At 34.9% G+C, this 19,604-nt stretch overlaps 1 pseudogene; it reads left to right on the top strand.

The window, feature by feature from the left end:
- Window positions 1-18,742: 18,742 nt before the first annotated feature.
- LOC122028408 lies at window positions 18,743-18,888 on the top strand (annotated as a pseudogene).
- Window positions 18,889-19,604: the final 716 nt, after the last annotated feature.

Here is a 19,604-nt window from a genome sequence, read left to right as displayed (position 1 = left end):
ATTGACTATCGTTAATGTTTGAAGTTTTAACTTTAATTATTTACTTTTTAATTGTTAAAATTTCAGTTTTAAAATTCATTTTTAATTTAAGCTTTAAATTTTATTTTAAGTTAATTTAAGTTTTAATTTTAAGTTACAATTTAAGTTTTAAAGTTTTAATTAACTTAAGTGTCTTAGTTTTAGAATGACTTTTAATGTCTTTTAATTTTTAAATAAATTTAAACAGAATTTTTAAATAATTTTTAAAATATTTTTAAAATGATTTTTTTTTTAAAAAATAATTTTTAAAAGGATTTTTAAAATGATTTTAAAAAGAATTTTTAAAATAAATTTTTAAAGAATCTTTTTAAAATGATTTTTAAGTTAAAATAATTGTTAAATGATTTTTTTTTTGTTTAAAATTTTTTTTAAGAGAATCTTTAAAATGATACAATTTCTTTTAAGTTAAGTTAAATTTTTTTTTAAGAGAATCTTTTAAGTTAAGTTACAATTGACTTCAATCTTGGAAGCACATTCCTAATAAGTTGAACCAAAAGTCGATTCAATTTCTTGGCTAGTTGTGGGACACCACAACAATGAGAAAGATCATGATAAGAGGCTGATTGCGGAAGAAGTTTTTAATTTTCAAATGCAAATGTAAATGCAAATCCATCTTTGATACTGCAGTTCAGGTTGATATCATGTTAACATGGCTAACAACACCCACGTAACCAAGATGAAGTGGTATTATATTTCCTAATAAAAAGCTGCGTCACTAGGTTGGTCATTGATACGGCACATAAAGATGGGGCCCGATAAAATTAGCAGTCAAAAGTTAAGGGGGCGTGACAGTTAATAGTCAAGAGGATGTAGCAGTCAAAGGTCAAGACGATGTGGCGGTCAATAGTCAAGGGGACGTGACAGTTAAAAGTCAAAGAGACATAACAACCAACTGTCAGGAAAAAGACAGAGTTAGACTGCCTCACGTCATCAGTCGCATATTTCTTGGACGGTCACAGCCAGGGCAGCTCCACCAGATCTGGGACATAAGATGGAGCTCTCGTACTAGTTCCTGACCTACCTCCGACTAATCGGACTTCCCCAACTTGGACCGTGTAGTCAAGCCTGGTACTTTCACTAAGATAACTCCCTTACAAACTTTTAGCGATCAAGGCGTGAAAGATGGGTCCCTTGCCACAGCTCATCCTCATAAAGACTCAAGCCGAGTGCTACATCTGAACGGTTATCCTGAGTTGTTTGTAACTAAACCTGGGCGGGACGGAAAACACTAAGCGACAATAATGTCAGGGAATCGTAACCTTCTGTCAGAGAATAATTGCCATACGTCAGGGAATATTCCAGTGGTCAGTATCACCTGCGAATGAAACCTTCCTTCCACCAAGAAGAGGCCACCGTACATCCTCTCTCACCCGATAGGCCCTAACACCTAGGCATGCTCTGAAGGTACGCAACGTCATATAAAAATGAAGGTCCTCTTCCCTAGCCAGGTACGCGGGCATAGGCACTCGTCTTTAACAGTTCTTTTTCCATTGTAACTGTTCTTTTGGGAAAAAGGACCTAACTTGAGCGTCGGAGGGCCTGCACTAGAGACTTTTTCCTTAGTTTCTAGTCTCTAACACTCCGAGTGCTTGTCTGAGTGTGTGCAGAGTTCAGGTATTACCAATCCTCATACTATAGATCAGTGAGTTCCACGTGGGAGTTTACTTTTCAGACGTCCACATATACCGGGTATGTCAAAATCGTCTCTCCATCAATACCAACGTTATTTTTATCAGCCTCCATTTGACTTAGATTATGAATAGGATCAGTCATCAAGTGGTACTTTAGTAATTCCGGGTAAGTCCACCCAGAACATTTGGAGAGAAAATCTTTAGACAAATATGCTTATCAAAAACACCCTTGTTCTCCTCAGCTTCCTCTCTGTCTCTCAATGATGTCAGGCACAACCTCGTGCTCCAAGTCTAAGTACTCACTTCCACATTCTCATGCCTCATCAGCAGCCCGAGATGGTTGCTATGAACCAGCGAGGCATCCAGATCGAGCTCCTTCCTTATATGCATGTTGAGGGAGCTGACCCCGCCTTCCATCTCATCATCGTCATTGTTTGACTTGTTAATTGATTCGATTTCATCTTTGTTGTAAATTGAATTATCGATTATTTTAATTTTAGCATTCACTTCTTTTTTATAAATAAAAATTCTTTCCTCAACAAAATTGTCATCTTCCTTTGATCCTATTCGAAGGTGCGAAGCAGGAAAGCCGAGGAGGTGGTAGTTCCGCTGACGGGATGAAGACCTCACTCTCTGCAAAATAAAATCAAAACCAGGGAGGGGTCTCTAGCGTTGGTCCTCCGATACTCAAATCAGAAACAGTGGAGAAAAAAAAGTAAGTACTAAGGATAAAGATTTTTCTTACCTTTCTTCATACGAGGCATGCCCTTTTTATACCTTTTCTGATGACCCTCTATCTTCCCCTATTTAATGATATTGATTACCGATAGAGGATATCTTTGTCTTGACTTCTTCTCATTTAATGATAGATGGAGTGTTCTATTTGATTTTCTCTTTCCTTTATTAATTATCCATCTTTTCCTCTTTTATCATTTTATTGCTTCATTAAGTGTATAATGCCAACGTCATTCTTTGAGCCAGCCGGGTGGCCCGCTCGGCTCGGGCTCCCAACCCGCATAACTTGTTCTCCTGCCGACCAGACTAATTATACTTGTTTACTCAGATAGCTGATCAGGCAAGGGTCTCTCCAATCGGACAATGATCCGTTTTCCTGGTGTTGACCGTCTTGACTTTGACCTACACCGTGGCAATTGACTTGTGCCAGGTGAGCTCTTCCTTACCACTAGATCACAAGCCTCCCCTTCAAGTCTAGTCAAAGGAGGTTGTAAGTCTGACTGACTGGAGAAGATGTCTTTGGCGACTTTGAAGCTCGTTCGACCCAAATGCTATAGTGTTCGATCGGACTGTGCTCGATTTGTAATCGCTCGTTGGTCCACAAGACGACGTCGCTCAATTTCATTTCACCGTTGTCGGGTTCAATCCTGTGGCTCATTCCTTGCGTCGATTGGGAAGATGAGCAGAAACACTTGGCAAATTGTCTTTCGTTATGTGTATCCTAGGGTGAATCCGATCGTGGCTGACATCATCCATATTTCTTGAAGACCGTACAAATCCCTACTAATTATGGCCGAGAGCACACGACCATACGCTTTTAAATAAATTCATTAAATGCTATCCGGTGATCGCAGGACACGTGCTCCTTACTACCACCTCATGCTCGACGTGACAGGCGAACATTCGCTTGTGACAAGACATGCGTCTTTTCAAAATCAACGGTTGGATCTACTCCTAGGTTTACGTAACCTTGGATCAGACGGCTGAGGTCGATCAACCGCGAGGTTTATAAGCCTCACATGCTTCACCGTCTTCCTCACTTTGCGTCTTCGTCGATGAGCATCTCAGCGACACTGTGCCCTTTGCCTTTTCCGTCAATCTCAGCGATTTCTCTAGTAAGCTCTCGTTTTCTTTCAATCAAATCTGTCTATTGTTCTTTCTTAGTGTCCTCTCTTTCAGTCGAGTTTCTTCATTGTATCCCATCGACTTTTATTTCCAATGGCAAGCTCCTCTCAACCTCCTGCCATCTCTTTCAGTCGAGTTTCTTCGTTGTTTCCCATTGACTTTTATTTCCAATGGCAAGCTCCTCTCAACCTCCTGTCTCTGTCCTTGGACTCTGGTATACGTCCATTGAGTCCAGGTTCAACGGAGGTGATGCTGAGAGTTTGAGAGCTGTCTTTGAAATTCTATCCAATTAGCAAATTGGTCTTCCTTCGGCTTTTGACCGCTCGAACGAGCCGCCTCCGGGTTTTGTATGCTTCTTTAGGGACCAATTTACCACCGGTCTGCAGTTCTCAATCCACCCTTTCTTCTCTACCGTTTGTAAATATTTTTGTATTCCTCTCCATTAACTAGTGTCGAACTCCTTTCGGCTGCTGTGTAAAGTCGTTGTTTTGTTTCGCCTGTACAATATTCCCTTCACTCCTCAGCTCTTTCACTATTTCTATTATCTCAAACTGTCCGAGCAGGGGAATTTTCTCTTCCAGGCCCGAGTGGGCCTAGTCTTTTTTGACAAATGTCGTCCTCCAACAAGTATTGGAGGGATTACTACTTTTTCGTTTGCTTTCCCAAGTGGTCGGATTTCCCGACTAGGTGGCAATTAGAGGTGCCGAACCCTCCAGAGCTCAAGAAATGTAAGAGCCGCTCGGACTACCTTCATGCAGCTTCCAGCTTGGTTGGTCAGAAATACCATATACACAAGTTGCTATTGGAGGGTGTCCTCTATGTGTTCGGCCTGAGCCCGATCCGTACAAGACTTCCGTTGAGCCTAGGTACGCTCCTTCTTGGTCTAACTTTTGAATCTAATTGATTTCTCCCTTTCTTTTGCAGCCCAAGTCATGTTGCGTGCACGTTTGGCTCGCAAAGCCAAACTCACGAACACAGAGATCAATGCTGCAACCGTTGATGAGTTAGAGAGTTGTGGTTTGCAGCCGGTCGGCTCTCAGGAGGATATGCTCGGAGAGAGCATGGGCGCCCTAGCTCAAGGGAGCAAAGGAGTAGCTAGTTGTATGGTCAGTGATGAAGTGGTTATCGCAGCGAATCCCCCACCGGAGCGGCTTCTGGTAATTCCAGTCACCGAGGCCTCAGAATCGATTTCTTCAGGGGAGTCGTTGATAAGCTGGAAGAGACGCCACGTGGAGATTGTTGCTTGAGCCACAACCTCTTTTACACAAACTCCAACCAGGACAAGCCCACGTCTGCCATCCGAGCGGGGTGAAACCTCCACACCTGTGCCCGAGCAGGCGACGATCGTCCCACTACTTCACTTTCATCCGATCGGACACCGTCCTTGTTCAGTCTGCCACAAGGAACAATCTGTGCACCACCGGTCGCTTTCTTACCGCCTCCACCGAAGACCCAGAAGTCTCGCATCTGCCCAGCGTCAACGTCTCAGTCGGGTGGCAGAGCAACCTCGACCCCATCTTATGCTCTTGCGGAGACACCCTAGGTTGAGACGTTGACGCCCGAACCAGGTCTAGGGCCCTGGACGCCTTCACTCATGTAGGCTCTCGTGGAGGCACCCTAGGCTGAGACATTAACACCCGGGCCAGGTCCGAGCCCTTAGACGCCTTCGCTCATGCAGGCTCTTGCGGAGGCACCCTAGGCTGCCTATGGGGTCCGAGTGCTCGGACAATCAACTTCTTGTTGATTGTCCGGTTCCTACATTTTGGCTCCATTCGCTTGGGTGATTTCGGCCATCCGAAATAGGGCTCATCCGAACCCATTTTCTGACCTTCTCCTCAAGCAAGCTTCCGCTCTTGCTTCTCATCCCTCAAAAATGTTGCACGCTTCCTTCATGTCCGCTAGCATACTCTTCCACAGCACATCGTCCCTCGGACACATTGATAATTAACATTTCTTGATGTTATTTTAGCTCTTGTACTTAGCATTTTCTTATCCTCTCATTCAATTAAATATTGTTTAACACCATGATTTACGAGTTAGGATATAATTTGGAGCTTGTAATAATTTTTTTCCTAATTTTGGCATTATTTCATGATTTTTTTATAGGAAATCAAAGATGAGCCATGGAGTTGGTTCAATTCAATTGGAGATGATTCACATTCAATTTGGTTCCAACTCATTTCATAAAGCCAACCCATTTTGCTTGACTCAAGTCAAAGTCTCTCACCAATACTCTAAAATCCCCACTAAACCAAACCCAAACCTAGATTTGATCCCGATCCAAACCATTGTATATAATCTAAGTTTTCGTGGATGAATAGTGGCTTACGCTACTATTCATCTGTGACTTCCTTCTGCGTGATTGTAGCCCACCTTCTCCATTCCAAATCTACTTCCGGTAGACTTCATCAGCGACGAGGTTTCCAGCTACTAGTGTCTAGCTTCTGGCCATCTGAGCTCGCTTTAAGGCATTTCTGGGGTGACAATTCAACTCTGGAATTCTGCGTCCACCACTGCATAGGAGGTGTTCCTCCAATCAGCAGGTCCAACTCACAATAGTGACCATCAGCGGTGTTTCTCCGGTGGCACTAGATCCCTCTCGATGACATTCCATCCTCCATCAACGCCACATCAGATCAGAACTTCAGAATCTTAGAATTACATATTTGGATGGGGTTTGGCAATTTGTTCTTCACAGCTTCACGGAGAGGATTTCTTTACATGATTGCTAGTGAGAGCGAGCTGACTTTAGTTGCTGAGATTTTCTTCTTCGATTGCTGAAGTGAGGTTTCACCGAGCTTCCTTGTGTGATGGCAAGGAGAAGTTTTTGTGTAGTGTGGTTTGGATTTGGAGACGGTTTCTTTAGTTCCTGCAATTCTTCAATTCTAGAATAGATTTCAATTTGCATTTGTTAGGTTCTTATCAAGTAATCTAGCATTTCTTTATCTTGTTGATGCTTAATTTGTGTTAAGTAGTTAGTACTTCATTGGTGCAATTTAGTTTAAGTCCTTGTTAAAGCTTGGTTAATTGTTAAGTTTCTAAGTTTTAAGTTAGGATTTAATTTTAGCTTTAGATCATATTTCATTTATGTCTTGTTGTTTTGTTTCTTAGTTTAATTGTGTTAATGGTGAAACTCATAGCGTAGAGTGACAATGCGTTGTGGATTAATTGTTGACACTTAGTTAGATTTTATTCCAGCATTAGATTAGTTTCCTACTTGTTTTGCTTTTCATTAGTTAGATTTATAATCACAAATATCCAAAACTTCCATTTTCATATTAAAAATCTCAAAAATATGAATAATAAACAATCATAGATTATCATCCTATCATTGCATTCATTGGGAGACGACCTGAGTCATTTTTATACTGCATTAGTGAAGTTAGAGGGGGTTCAGTACTTAAATTCTTTTAATATCGTTTCATGACAAAAATGATCAAGCTTATCACGCACCGAGTCCATCGACTCTCTCTCGTGTCATCCTTCTCACTAGCTGTGTCTTTCGCTCGACTTATGTGCTCCTAAGTTCCTGTACACTTTGACACAAGGCATCATACATATATATGAGCTAACTTGACTTGGTTGATCACATCAAAATCATCATGGGATTACTTATAATCTCCCCCTTTTTGATGTCGATTAACCCAAGTTAAGTTAAGGAAAAATAAAACATTAAAGTAAATGAATATGCAAATTAAAATACTAAATATGCAAATTAAAATATACCTTCCCCTAAATTTAATCTATACTTCTCCCCTTTAATCACATTAAAAATAGGGGTTAAAAGAACTAAGGGTTACACAATTAGTGACTAACGATTAGAATAAAAAAAATCTGGAAAGTATTATTTTTTATTTTTTGAAAAATAGAATTTTGTGATTTATAAAGTAATTTTAGAAAAAAAAAATAATTTTAAAATTATTAGTAATGGTTGAAAATTCTAAAAATATTTATAACAGTTAAATAGATATATTCAAGGTCGTGATAATATTTTCATAAAAAAAATAAAATTAATTTAAGTAATAATAAATTATTTTTTACAGAAAGATATATTTTCTTAAAAAATATTTAAAAATATTTCTAAGCCCAAAAAATCTTGAAAACATTTAAGAGAATGTAATAGAGCATATATTTTATAGAATAAATAAATTTACTAATTTAGATAAATAATTTATAGAAAGTTCAATAATAGTCACAAAATTTCAAAATATATTTTTTTTAACAGAGAACATAATATTATATCATAGAAAAATGAAATTTACAAAAAATAATTCTATGAAATAACGTTAAATTAAAAATATGATTTTTAAAAAGAAAATTATAAAAAAATAATACAACGGTAAAAAAATTTAAAATTTTTTCTACAGATGAGTAATGCAATCCTCTTTCTCAAAAAAAATTAAGATCTAATTAATTTAAATTGTACAAAACAATTTATTTGAAAATGTTAGACAATTTTAAGCAAAAAAAAAAATATTAAATCAAATTAAGATTAGAAATGTATAAAGAATTTAAGCTAATTAAGCATTATTTTTGTTGGATCGTGAAACGTCGATAGAGGGGGGGGGGGGGGGGGGGGGGGGAATATCGATTCGAAAGAAAAACGTTAATAAGAGTTAAGCGCAGCGGAATAAAAAAAAACTTAGACAAACTGAACCCGGTATTTTTTACTTCGTTCGGAGCCTGTGACGACTCCTACTCGAAGGCCCGTACTCCGTGAGTACTTTCGTTGGGCAATTACTAGCAGTTCAAAAATGATTACAATTTAAAGTACAGGAATGCTAGCAAAATAAAGAAAATACCGACAAAAATTAAAGAAAATGAAAGGAGCATATTGTCGGATCTTTGTTAACGTCGCTGGAGCGCAGAGCAGTAGAGCAAGCAGTAGAAGACTTTCTTTTCGTTGTTGTTCTGAAGCTCCCCTCTGACCCTTCATTTATATGAGGCTCGGGGCGCCCCGGATCCCTTCCGGGCGCCCTGGTGGGACGTGGCAGGTCCACCCAGCAAGCTCCACGTGGCGACGCGCGAGTTCGGATAAAATTTACTTCCGGGCGCCTGGATCCCTTCCGGGCGCCTGGACCTCCGGGCGCCCGGACCTCCTATTTCCAGGAACTCCTTCTCCTGCAAAATAGAGTTAGTCCGAGGCAAATATATATCCTGTAAAATAGATTGTTAGCACAGTTAAAGTTCAGCAAAGTAATAGAAAAAGAGTATGACATAGATTCCGTCTTTTCCGAGACCGGAATCTAGTCACGATCTCGACTTAGATATCCGTAATGGATCTAAGTCGGATCGACGCCTAATGTTCCCTTCCCGGGAACGCGTCCTCGCAGTCACTCCCCTCCAGTGACTTACCTCACTTACCTGCCAGACGTCCGGTCAGCCCGTCGACCCATCTGGACTTCGTGCCAGCTATCCGGTCAGCCCGTCGACCTAGCTGGGCTTCGTGCCTAAGCGTCCGGTCAGCCCGTCGACCTAGCTGGGCTTCGTGCCAGACATCCCGTCGACCTGTCTGGACTTCTCCTGCACACTCGATCAAAGTGTCAGACAACAACAAACTAACTTAACCTGATTTGTCATTCATCAAAACCTGGGTTAAATCGTTAGTGCTAACCGCACCAACAATTTTGAAATCCAATATAGGTTCCTTCGTACTGGATTAATCAAAAATTTTCTTGGAATATACTTTTTTATTTCTTTTTTTATTTAACCCTTATGGAATTTATAATATTAATTTAGTTCTTGATAATTTCTAACATTTGAAGTAGTAAAATTTGAACATGCAGAATTCTTTGAATTTTTTATTTGTTCTTTCAAATTAGTATTTTTAATTTTTAATTTATCAAAATCTTCTATTAAACATGATTTTGCTAAGATTATTTTTATTTCTAAATTCTCTTTTTTAAATTTTTAAATTTTTAGTTTTTAATTTACACATTGATTTAGACATCAATTTAATATCAAACTACAATTGATTAGGAGGTAAGAGACATGCCTCACTTACCATGTCGGATCTGAAGCTAGATTCTTCCCTTGCATCGCTGCATTATGTCGCTCCCCTTCATTAATGCTAGCTTTTGAGTTGCTTTATTTTTTTTGACTAGCCATCAGTGCTAGTCCAGCATATGCTTCTATTTTGGACTCATACGATGAACTCTCATCCCAAGTGGACTTGAGATTTTTTAAGGGATTTCTAACAGGATTTCTAAAATAGTGTTTAAAAGCATTTTAAAATGATTTTTATAATTATTTAATGACAATTAACATACGTTCAATTCAGTTTTGATTAATTTAGGTTTAAGTTTTAAGTTTAAGTTAAATTTTAATTGTAATTTCAATATTAAGTTTTAATTTAAGTTTTAATATTCAGTTAGGTTAAATTAAGTTTAACAATAATTTTAAGAAAAAAAAAGTTTTAAATCTAAATAATACTTTTTAAAGTTTAAGAATAATTTTTTTAAAAAAAGAATTTTTACAATGGTTTAAAAGATGTTTTAAATAGTTTTTAAAAGATTTTTAAAAGAGTTTTTAAAAGGATTTTTTTTAAAAGAGTTTTTTTAAAAAGATTCTTAAAATAATTTTTTAAATAGTTTTTCTTAATTTTAAAAGAATTTTTTTTAAAATAATTTTTGAAAGGATTTTTGAAATAGTTTTAAAAAAAATTTTAAAATAATTTTTAAATAGTTTTTAAAAGGATTTAATTTTAAAGTTAAAATGCTATTAAAATGAGTTTTTAAAATAATTTTTAAAATGTTTTAAAAATAATTTTTAAACGAATATTTAAAGTTTTTAAAATGATTTTTAAAAGAGTTTTTAAAATAATTTTTAAAATGTTTTAAAATAATTTTTAAAATAATTTTTAAAGTGCTTTTTAAAAGAGTATTTAAAATAATTTTTAAAAGAATTTTTAAAATGCTTATTAAAAGAGTTTTTAAAATAATTTTTAAAATGTTTTAAAATACTTTTTAAAAGAATTTTTAAAATGCATTTTTTTAAAAGAGTTTTTAAAATAATTTTTAAAATGTTTTAAAATACTTTTTAAAAGAATTTTTAAAGTTTTGAAAATGATTTTTAAAATAATTTTTAAAATAATTTTTAAAATAATTTTTAAAATAGTTTTTAAAGAATTTTTAAAATAGTTTTTAAAGAATTTTTAAAAAAAGTTTTTAAAGAATTTTTTAAAAGAGTTTTTAAAGAATTTTTTTTGAAAATAGTTTTTAAAGAATTTTTAAAATATTTTTTAAAGAATTTTTAAAAGAGTTTTTAAAGAATTTTTTAAAATAGTTTTTTAAAGAATTTTTAAAATTGGTTTTATAGAATTTTTAAAATAGTTTTTTAAAGAATTTTTAAAAGAGTTTTTAAAAATTTTTAAAAGAGTTTTTAAAGAATTTTTAAAATAGTTTTTAAAGAATTTTTTAAAAAGTTTTTAAAGAACTTTTAAAAGAGTTTTTAAAGAATTTTTTTTTTAAAAGTTTTTAAAGAATTTTTAAAAAAGTTTTTAAAAGAATTTTAAAAAAAGTTTTTAAAGAAATTTTTATTTTAAAATAGTTTTTTAAAGAATTTTTAAAATAGTTTTTAAAGAATTTTTAAAATAGTTTTTTAAAGAATTTTTAAAAGAGTTTTAAAAGAATTTTTAAAATCATTTTTAAAGAATTTTTAAAATAGTTTTTAAAGAATTTCTAAAAAAGTTTTTAAAAGAATTTTAAAAATATTTTTTATAGAATTTTTAAAATGATTTTTTAAAGTTTAAAATATTTTTTTTAAAAGAATTTTTAAAATAAGTTTTAAAAGTTTTTAAAATAATTTTTAAAAGAATTTTTTTTAAAGGCTTTTTTTAAAAAAAAAGTAATTAAGTTAAAATAATTTTTAGGTTAAAATAAATTTTTAAGTTAAAATAATAAATTTTTAAGTTTAAAAAAAAAATTTAAGTTAAAAAAAATTAAGTTTTAAAATAAATTTTTAAGTTAAAATAAATTAAGTTTAATTTTTAAAATAGATTTTTTAAAAAATTTAATTTTAATCTAATTTAATTTTAATTAATTTTAATTTAATTTGAAATTCGAAATTTAATTTTAATTTGAAATTCAAAGTTTAATTTTAATTAATTTTAATTTAATTTGAAAGTTAATTAATTTAATCCTTATTTATCTCACCCGATCTAGATTATCAATCAGGTAATCTTATAATTTTGTGAGATGAATTAGATTTAATTACAGAGTTTGGTTTAACTTGTGTTAGATTTAGGTTGAACTTTGGTCTCAACAAATAGGCATTCTTCGGATAAACTTCTAAGCTTGGTGAGTCACTTGGACGTCATTAGAAGTAACCAACCTTTCGAGGTTTTCCGAATAGTCCTATCCACGGAGCTTAGTACTAAACCTTGGTCTAACTAGTTAGGATCCATTTAAAGGTAGCTTCGGTCGGTTCCACTTGGCCAAATACAACAGATTGAAGCCATATCTTTCTAGACATGCGATGCCCAAGCTTCCCCAACGTACTATCATCAAAAAACTTCACCAGTACCATGATTCAAGTTAAACTTGAACCCTCTTTAACTAGTCCTAATTACTCTGTCGGGTAGGTTGGTTGGGGTTAACCTTTTCGGGTAGGTTGGTTTTGGAGGTGTCGGCTATTCTGGAGCCTCCCCTGAATTATTGGCCTTTAATTTAAGATTTTTGTATAATTAGAGTTGATTTTAGTTAAGTTTTAATATTTAATTTGTAATTTAATTTTAATTTTGAATTAATTAAATTGTTCAAATTATCTTTCTTTAAGAGAGTGTATTTAATATTTGAATTTTCTATCAATTTCAATTTTATTGGGTTAATTGAATTATCTTTCTTTAATAGCTTATTTTTAAAGTTTAAGTTTTTATTTATTTTTAAATTTGAATTAACTAAACTGTTTGAATTATATTTTCTTAACTGTTTATCTTTTAGCTTTTTATTAATTGTTAATTTTGAAATTTCCAGATTATTTTTGTTTAATATGTTATCTTTAACATTTAATTTTAAGTTTGTTAAATTCAGTTTTAATTTTATCAAAGTGTTTGATTTTATCCTTATATTTTCTTTGTCTTTTAAATTGATATGGTTAATTGAATTTATTAGATTAGTTTTATCTTTAAGGTTTAATTTTTTATTAATTAAATTATCTTGGTTTTGGATAGCATTTTCTAGACTGATTTTATCTTGATAATTAAATATTTTATCAAGGTATTTATTGATTTTATCCATTTTCTCATTTTTAGCATTTAAATTCAAATTTATTTTAATGTTTGACTTATTTATGTCTAAATGCTCACCTAATTTTAAATTTTCTGAATTAATTAATTATTTGAATTGATTTGGTCATTGTTCTGTTTGACCAAGTCAAGGTTGATGCCAAATTGATCAGAGTCTTGATTGACTTGATCAGAGTCTAGATTAATTTGTGATTTTGAATTTAAATCATTTAAATCTAGGTTATCATGCATCATACTTGGACTAATTTCATACTTATCATCATGCTGATTATTTAAACTACTATTAGCAGGGGTATTTTGGTAAATATTACTAACCTTGAGTGCAACCCTTAATTCAGTAGGCTTCTCTGTTGGATTTGACTCGAGTCCATATTTGATTTTAACTTGATCTTCTAGCTCCTTCGGCGTCTCGTGAAGCTTGATCAACTGGGTCCACAGCTCATATGCATTCTTGTACTTTTCTAATCTGCATAAAATATTGTTAAGTAAAACATTACAAATAATGTTACTTACCTTTTTGTTCAGTTCCGAGTTTTGAGAAGGTTTCCTCAAAATTAGCATATAATCGATGTCTACGCTTCCTAAGAAGCATTCCATTAATCGCTTCCAGTAGTTGAAGTCTTGATCGTATGGTGGCGGTTCGTGGGGGTTCCGTCCTTCTTGAAGAGTCATTATTCTTGCACACAGAGAAACAGAAAAAAAAAAAATCCCAAGACTTGGTCTTGGATTAGCAGTGCTGAAAAAAAAATATTTCACTATTTTCAAAAAAAATACTAAAATATTATTAAAATATTAATAAAATATTTGAAAAAAATATTATTTCCAAATTTTGAAAATGTAATATTTTTTAAATACTAAGCAATGGTGAAGAGATGGCAATGTATTTTTCAAAAATAGTTTTGGAGGGAAAAAAAAATGAAAGGCGTAAGGTTTTATTTTGAAGACAAACGATATCTAATTTTTCTTTCAAAAAGTCCCCCCTTTGCCTGATTGGTGGTTGCACCAAATCAGAGCGGTACCTGCTCTGATACCACATGTTGGATCGTGAAACGTCGATAGAGGGGGGGTGAATATCGATTCGAAAGAAAAACGTTAATAAGAGTTAAGCGCAGCGGAATAAAAAAAACATAGACAAACTGAACACGGTGTTTTTTACTTCGTTCGGAGCCTGTGACGACTCCTACTCGAAGGCCCGTACTCCGTGAGTACTTTCGTTGGGCAATTACTAGCAGTTCAAAAATGATTACAATTTAAAGTACAGGAATGCTAGCAAAATAAAGAAAATACCGACAAGAATTAAAGAAAAGGAAAGGAGCGTATTGTCGGATCTTTGTTAGCGTCGCTGGAGCGCAGAGCAGTAGAGCAAGTAGTAGAAGACTTTCTTTTCGTTGTTGTTCTGAAGCTCCCCTCTGACCCTTCTTTTATATGAGGCTCAGGGCGCCCCGGATCCCTTCCGGGCGCCCTGGTGGGACGTGGCAGGTCCAACCAGCAAGCTCCACGTGACGACGCGCGAGTTCGGATAAAACTTACCTCCGGGCGCCCGGATCCCTTCCGGGCGCCCGGACCTCCTATTTCCAGGAACTCCTTCTCCTGCAAAATAGAGTTAGTCCGAGGCAAATATATATCCTATAAAACAGATTGTTAGCACAGTTAAAGTTCAGCAAAGTAATAGAAAAAGAGTATGACATAGATTCCGTCTTTTCCGAGACCGGAATCTAGTCACGATCGCGACTTAGATATCCGAAATGGATCTAAGTCGGATCGACGCCTAATGTTCCCTTCCTGGGAATGCATCCTCGCAGTCACTCCCCTCCAGTGACTTACCTCACTTACCTGCCAGACGTCCGGTCAGCCGGTCGACCCATCTGGACTTCATGCCAGCTATCCGGTCAGCCCGTCGACCTAGCTGGGCTTCGTGCCTAAGCGACCGGTCAGCCCGTCGACCCGCTTGGACTTCGTGCCAGCTATCCGGTCAGCCCGTCGACCTAGCTGGGCTTCGTGCCAGACATCCGGTCAGCCCGTCGACCTGTCTGGACTTCTCCTGCACACTCGATCAAAGTGTCAGAGAACAACAAACTAACTTAACCTGATTTGTCATTCATCAAAACCTGGGTTAAATCGTTAGTGCTAACCCCACCAACAATTTTGAAATCCAATATAGGTTCCTTCGTACTGGATTAATCAAAAATTTTCTTGGAATATACTTTTTTATTTCTTTTTTTATTTAACCCTTATGGAATTTATAATATTAATTTAGTCCTTGATAATTTCTAACATTTGAAGTAGTAAAATTTGAACATGCAGAATTCTTTGAATTTTTTATTTGTTCTTTCAAATTAGTATTTTTAATTTTTAATTTATCAAAATCTTCTATTAAACATGATTTTGCTAAGATTATTTTTATTTCTAAATTCTCCTTTTTAAATTTTTAAATTTTTAGTTTTTAATTTACACATTGATTTAGACATCGATTTAATATCAAACTACAATTGATTAGGAGGTAAGAGGCATGCCTCACTTACCATGTCGGATCTGAAGCTAGATTCTTCCCTTGCATCGCTGCATTCATCTGATGTCGCTCCCCTTCATCAATGCTAGCTTTTGAGTTGCTTTTTTTTTGTGACTAGCCATCAGTGCTAGTCTAGCATATACTTCTATTTTGGACTCATATGATGAACTCTCATCCCAAGTGGCCTTGAGATTTTGTGCTTATTTCACTTTAGCCATTTTTCTTTCTCCTTCTTGAGATCTGGATAATCTTCCTTTATATGTCCTTTTTGACAATGGTAGCATCGAACCTTTCTCTTGTTTCTGAGATTTTTTTGTCTGCATTTCTTTAAATTTGTTAGATTTTTTAAAAAAAAATAAATTTCCTTACCATATAAGTTTCTTAGTCTGCATTAATATCTAAGTCTGACTTGAGTTCATCCTTCTTGGTGGCTCTCAGTGCCAGGTTCTGGCTTAACTCTTTACTTGTCCCTGCACATCTGGATTCATGTAATTCTAAAGTCGAAAATAGTTCTTCTAAGGTACTTATCTCCAAGTCCTTCCAGATGTAGTAGGTGTCTATAATCGAAGTCCATTCTAGGGCTCTAGGAAAGGCATTGAGTACATAGTATTTCGAGTCCCGGTTGGTTACCTTTTCGCCGAGGTTGACCAACCCGGTGATCAGCTCCTTAATCTTCACGTGTAGTTAGACCACCATTTCACCTTTTTTCAGACGGGCGTTTGTTAGTTGATTTTGAAGAAGGTCTCGTCGTGCAAGCTTTGCTTCGAATGTTCCTTCATAGAGTTCTAGGAATTTTTCCCAGAGTTTTTTAGCTGAGGAGTAGCTTCCGATGTCATTAACTTATTGTGGCGGCAATACACTTAGCAAGTGGTATTCCGCTCTGATGTTAGCTATGAAATCACTTTGTTCCTTCTTTATCCATTGATTTTCTTCTTTCTCCTTTCCTTGTTGATCCTTAGGAACTATAAAACCATACTTATTATTAAAATAATTTCAAAATAAGTTTATAGGAATACTTTCATTCGGCGTTTCCAGTGCGCGAACTCTCCCTCAAACTTAGGCGGGTTGAGGCTTGGTCCAACCATTACTTTCTTTACTCAATCGGCGGTTAGTCCTTTTGAAGCATCCTTGCTCTGATATCAGTTGTAGGTCCCCAGGTGGCCAACAAGAGGGGGTGAATTGCCTGAAATTAAAAAAAAATATCCTTTCTCAATCTTTGGACTAAGTTAGGCAAACACTTGTTAACAAACAGAAAGAAAATGCATAAAGAAAGAGGCAAGAATATTTACTTGTTTGCAATCAGAGAATCGCTAATCCAAGGCAACTGTAGCTCACTAAAATCTCCTTCTTTTAAAGACAGAGTAGTCTCTTACAATGTTAAAAGCACAAAATAGTAGAGAACAGAACTAGAAATCGAAGTACATAAGTCGCTTGCTACTGTTGTTCTGAACTACTGAGACCAAGGCTCTATTTATAGTCTGCTGGTCGAATCTGATCATTTGCTGATATGGCAGCTCTAGGAACTGGAAAGGCTCCGGGCGCCTGGGTATGGATAAACTTTATCTATATCGCAACGGCTTAAACTAAAAATTTTTGTCCTGGTCCGAGCGCTCGGACGCCTTCGCTCACGCAAGCTCCGACGGAGGCGCCTTGGGCTAGCTGCCCAGGGGGTCTGGGCTCCCGGACCGTCCGAGTGCCAGGACTTGGTCCAGGCACCCGAACAGTCAACTTCTTGTTGACTATTTGGTTCCTTCATTTTAGCTCTATTCTCTTGGGTGATTTCGGCCATCCGGAATAGGGCTTATCAAAACTCATTTTCTGGCCTTCTCCTTGAGCAAGCTTCTGCTCTAACTTCTCGTCCCTTGGAAATGATGTGTGCTTCCTTCTCATCTGTCAGCATGCTCTTACACAGCACCTCATCCCTCAGACGCACTGAGCCCATCAACTCTCTCCCGTGCCATCCTTCTCGCTAACTACGTCTTTCGCTCGATTTTGTGTGCTTCTAAGTTCCTACACACTTAGACAAAAGGCATTATACATACACATGACCTAATTTGACTTGATTGATCACATAAAAATCATCACGAGATACTTACACGGTTATCCTTTAACCCAGTTAGACTTCCAAGCACCAAGTGTCTGGTCAACTTTTGACCTACCTGGATTTTCATCTGTCTGACTTTACTCACCAAGACTTTCTCACTACATAACTTCACTCACTAGGGCTTTTCACTTGGTTTCACTGGCTTCACTCACTAGGATTTTCCATCTACCTAGCTTCACTCACTAGGACTTTTCAACTACCTGCTTCACTCACTAGGACTTTTCAAATGTCTGGCTTCACTCACTGGGACTTTCCAATTGCTTGGCTTCGCTCACCAAGAATTTCAAGTCAAGTATCTGGTCAACCTTGACCTACTCGACTCTTCTTCTTCTTTCAACATTCCCATTGGACTTGCCCTTACCTAACCTCCAGTTAGGATTTTCCATTCAAGTATCCAGTCAACCTTGACCTATTTGACTCTTCTTCACATCAAACTGATCAACCTTGACCAATCTCCCCAAACGGACGATTGCACCTATAATCTCTATATATTTTCAAATATCAAAACTCAAACATCAAGATTCAAGGTTGAGTCAACTCAAACTTAGTCAAACTGATCAATCTTGACCTAAGGAAATTGTACTAACAAAAATAGATGAAGCTCACTACAAGAAAATAGGACTTTATAGATGAAAAAATCTGTCTTTGAAAGACACTTTTCTGTTTCTAAAGATAGTTTGAGATAGAATATTCTATCTCAAATATCCGTTATTGAAAGCCCCGTAGCTAATTTTGAGACACAAATATTTCGTCTCTAATTTCACAAGTGGATTGAAAAATCATTTCTAAATTTATTTTTAATTTAACCAAATAAAATTAATTTTGAATACAAATTTCATCTCTAATTTTGTTTTAAATCTATCTATGATTATATAAGGAATATAATTTTAATTTATTTATAAATCTGTTTATAATTTTGTTTATAAATCCTTATACAAATTTAGTCTCTAATTTTATTTTAAATCTGTCATTAGTTTGTCTCAAATTTTTATTATATCATATTCTATATTTCTCATCTACATATTATTTTACAAGAAACATGCACACATTTTAAGTAAATTTTAAAAAATAAAACAATTAATTTTTAATCTAAAAATATTATATAATCTTACTATTTAATTAAGAATATGAAACCCTTTAATAAGTAATATTGGTAAAGCATAAAATTAAATTATGTTAATATCTTTTTTCTTTTCACACTGAAAATAATTTTAAAACTTATTAGTAATTTTTTTGGTTATTTTTTATATGAAAAATATGCATTGTCATAGTTCTCATTAGTCCCACATCTTAGGATTGGTAACACTGAGTGGAGAAGCTTTTATAAATACCTTGGGTGGATGACATTATAAAGCATATATTTCTCAATCTTTTGGCTAAGATAAAGTGTAGTATCTGTTCTTATCAGTTTAATAGGGAAATTCCATTATAGTAGCTTGTTGTTGGGGCTCTTGAGCATCGTCCTTGTGTTGCACTACTACATAGGCATGATGCACCCTTACGAAGTCCAATTTATAGATCCGGGGCACTAATTTATGTGTATTCGTGTATTATATTACACATGCTACGTGTGTGTGCGATGAGTAGTCAGCATTAAGAAATATTCACATCATCCAACTAATTTCAATCTTTGTTTTGTCTATCACGGATGCTAATGAGGACTAGATCCTCTTGGATACAAATGATTTGTATATCTCACTTCTTAAATTATCTTATGAACCATCTTCTTGAGATTTTCTTCTCTTTTTCGAAGTCCCTCAATAAGCCTTTCTTCCCTCTGCCTATTTTATGTGATAACAATTTTTTTTAAAAAATATTTTTTTTCCCTCAATCCTCTTGCTAGCAGCACCCATGTCTTAAATTTCTTGTGATAGTTCTTTATTTTTCTCATTAAAGCACATTTCGTTGGAACTTCCATTATATGATCTTTCAAAATCTTGATTGCATCTAAATCGATAAACCCTCCCCTTACATGAGTCATCCACTACATCACACTATGATTTGAGATTGAATGAATGTTAAATAGAGTGATCATCAACATTTTGTCTCTCTCTATATTGTTCTTGTTCATATTACAATAACTTATATTAGTGTAAAAAATATCAAAAAAAAAACAAATGAGATATCAATACAATATATTAAAATATTAATAATAATTAACTTCGTTAACTTATACTAACTCGGACCGATTTGTTATTCATTAACTCTCTGGTATAT

The sequence above is a fragment of the Zingiber officinale genome, chromosome 10A (assembly GCF_018446385.1).
Source record: "Zingiber officinale cultivar Zhangliang chromosome 10A, Zo_v1.1, whole genome shotgun sequence".
Lineage (NCBI taxonomy): Eukaryota > Viridiplantae > Streptophyta > Magnoliopsida > Zingiberales > Zingiberaceae > Zingiber > Zingiber officinale.
This window is presented reverse-complemented; position numbering and strand designations above follow the sequence as displayed.